This window comes from Pan troglodytes, chromosome 5 (genome assembly GCF_028858775.2).
Source record: "Pan troglodytes isolate AG18354 chromosome 5, NHGRI_mPanTro3-v2.0_pri, whole genome shotgun sequence".
NCBI classification, from domain to species: Eukaryota; Metazoa; Chordata; class Mammalia; order Primates; family Hominidae; genus Pan; species Pan troglodytes.
Window position 1 is genome coordinate 127,281,213 of NC_072403.2, and position 3,914 is coordinate 127,285,126.

Consider the following 3,914-nt stretch of genomic DNA (forward strand, 5'->3'; position numbering starts at 1 on the left):
TGCTGAGGCATATGGTGACAGCCATATGGGGAGATGGCATGGCTAATTGGCTCTTATGTTGTCTTTCTGGAGTGTGAATCCAAGACATGACAGAAATCTTGCCCAGAGTCATCAACCTCGCTCCTCTCTACTTCTATTGGTCCACATTTGGATGAAGGATTGGGTCACAAAAACACATTTATCCTTTCAGGGTATATTTATTGAGTGACACTGTGCTAGTGGAGGCAACAGCACACATAGCACAGTTTTGTTCTCATGGGGTCTACATTCTTGTAGTTAGACAAGCAGTTAGTCAATAACCACCTAGTATTGTTATTGCTGAGATAGAGAAGTAAAGGGTGCCATAAGGAGATGTGCCTTTCCCTGAAGAGGAAATAGCATGAACTGAAGTCTGTAGATAAAAAAGAGGTGACTAAAAATAGTCAGCCAAAATGGTGCATCTGTAATAATCTTGACAACCTTGACTTAAAAATCACTTTAACATTTCAAGGAAAATATGAAACAGGAATCAATTCCATCCTCAACAAAATGAAGAAACATATGTAAATACAAAACACAATATATAATGATGGAAAACATTATGATAATAATTGTCTGAAAAGAGACAGTCAAACCTCAGCATCCACAGAGGAAGAATCAAATGAGCTGCCAGATAAGTCACCCTGGAGAACCCTTTCAGAGATGTGAGGGATCTAGGAACGTGAGGTGCAATAGGGTGATTGAAAATGGGATTCGTGCATAAGAATGGGATTCTACATAAGAATCATTTAAGCCTCCTCAGCACCCAAGTTACTACCACAGTGTATGTTTTAAAGAAAACATACCAGAGAAAATCCCAACTCCCAGGAAATATGATAAAACCTAGGGAAAGAAAAAATAGAAATAAATGAAAAAGAATAAATAAACAGAATAAATGTTTGCAGGATAGCAAACATTTGACTGATAGGAGTTTCATAAAGAAAGCAACAGAGGTTGAAGGTGGTGGTATTATTTAAAAGAAGAGAAAAACTTCCCTGGCCTGGGAAATGGAAGTTTCCTGATTGAATGGACTCACCGAATGCCCAGTACAATGAACAAAAAATAACTCACAGCAAATCATATCTTATAGAAATCTTGACATACCCAGGCTACAGAGACAATCTTAAAAGCTTACAGAATAAAATTAATAACATAATTCAGGACATTGCCAAATATTTATTTCAAAGTAGATTTCAAAGTAATAAGAGCCTCTTAAAAGGAAACACAGCTCAACATGGTAGAAAGTATTACATTTTTTATTATACAATTCATTGTGAGGAAATAAAATAAATAGTGTGAATTCACAATGTTTACATATGAGTTAGGATTATAAAAGGCAGTAAATTATATAAAAAAGAAACACCTTAATTAGGGGAAAAATAGAAGCAAGGAATGTCACAAAATATTAAGGACATCAGGAAAGGTTGGCCACAAATTAGGTAAGACTTGTTAAAAAGTGTCAAGAAAAAGTGAAAGTTCAGATTAATCTGTGATGGGAGCAAGCAGAAAGGATATGTACATACTATTCTGATTTTGGAAATAATCCTTGCTGTCTGAAAATAAGGTTTGATAAATGAAAACAAAGAAGTCCATTTTTCAAAAGGAGAAACCTAATCTGTATGTCAGTTAATTTCCTCATTTGTAAAACAAGGGTAGTTCATATGGTGGGTGTAGGAATTAAATGAATGCATAGAAAACATTTATAAAAATATCTGGCATACAGTAAACAATTGATAAGGTTAGTAATCACTTAGTTTTAATTCTGATTATTGCCTTATGTATTTTTCCTGTGAATTCCTAAATATATCCATACCTTACATGGAAAAACACAACAGGATGTAGAGTGGTTTAGTGGTGGCCTAGTGGGAAATGGTAAAATGAGTAGAGTACAGATTAAGGCAAAGTTAGTCTGCAGAGAATAGAAAAGTTTGGATGGCAGTATTTCAACTTACCATATCCAGTAGAATCTGACAAAGGCAGGTTTCATTTATACCATGACTATATCTATGAGTACTTTAGTAATGGTGCTGATGATCCACAGGGCCAAAGGAAGATCCTCTTTTTTATTTATAGTTGGGTGTCAGGCTTGTAGTTGTTGTTGGAAAGTAGAGCAGACCTACTGTGTGATTTTAGTTATAGTATCTGGCTAAGATCTTCAGGAGTCACTGCATCCAGCAGAAGCAGGAAAGAAGGACACCAAGTCCTGGCACATGGACTAGACTCACAGTGAAGCATTAGGGGAAAGGAAGGAGTGTGACCCAGATTTAGTTGCCTGGGTTCTCACTCTAAGCACACAAAATACATGTTTTAGAAAAAGAAGGTTGATTTTCAGAACCACCTACTTGTGAGGATGGTGTTGTTATTGTATACTGCCAACACATAGAATATACTTAGAAACTTGTAGAACTGAGCTTCTTGGAAACTTGACTCAAGGCGTGAAGTTGAACAAGACAGGAGAAAGAACATAACACTCAAAACTCAGCATTATCCAGTTATCTCCTAAGCAAACTTTGCCAAAATATTTATTCACTTCTCATTTAGTAAAAATAGTGTATTTAATATTATGTGGGTTTCAATAAGACATTTAAGGCCAGATGCAGTGGCTCATGCCTGTAATCCCAGCACTTTGGAATGCTGAGGTGGGAGGATCTCTTGAGCCTACGAGTTCAAGTGAGAACCTGTCTTTATAAAAAGAAAAAAAAGGAAATGAAATTTAAATAATCAATGAAAATATTTGGAATGAGAAAATACATTTTAAGTATTTTCTTTAAAATCAAAAGAGAAAATTCAAGAGACTACTGAAATTATGGGAAATTATTATGAAACTTTGAAAGGCAGGTTTATAGAAAATAAATCTGTGAGTAATAAGAAGCTAAAAATTGAAAAGGAACTAGTCAATTCACAATAGCAATGACAATTAAAAAGTGCTTAGGCACAAATTTAACAAGAAAAGTATAGAATGCCTATAAAGAAAATCATGGAATCATATTGAAGGACATAAAATAAAAAATTTACAAATAGAAGCATGTTTCTTTTTCTTAGGTAACACACTTTGTATAAGAATTGTCAATGACCTTAAAGCTAATATATAAATTTAGAAGTAATTCCAATTAAAATCCTAGCTGGAACTTTTTAATTATAAAATTATCTTAAAGATTAGGAAAGCATAATTATCTGATAATAACCAAGGCAATTATCTTGGGGTGGGGGCATTGCATTACCTTAATACATACATGATTCCACATAGTCAAAATATCTTAGAATTGAAATTTTAAAAGACAAATATGTAAGTAGATATGGAACCCAGAAATACAACCAAGTGTTATAGGAGTTTAATATATGAAAAAGTTATTTCAATTCAAAAAGCAAAGAATTTATTTTTAACAATGCTGGTATAAGTTGCTATCCACGAAACAGGATATGTCATTGAATCTTTTCTTCACACAATAAACAATAGAGAATTCAAGCCTTATAAAAGTTTTTACATAAAAATATAAAATAATAAATCTTAAACTTAGGAGAATATATGTATAACCTTGAGTTAGGCAGCCCTTCTTAATCAAAATTGGAAACTCAGAAACTATAGCATGAAAGAGCTCCATGATTGCCTTATTTGTTAAAATTAGTAATAATATTAGAATAAGGTAAAATATATCACAAACCAAATAAAGATAAATTATAATTTGAAGAAAATATTTACCAGGCACTTGACAAATTTAAAATGTAAATACTAAAAATAACCCAATAAAAAGAGCCAAAATGTTTCAATAATCTATAGATGATTAAATCCAAACAGCCAATACATTTATTAGAATGTCCTCTGTCTCACTAGTGTTTTGGGGAAAGTAAATTTTAAATCCATAATGAAGTTCAACTTCTTTAAGATTAAACTGGAA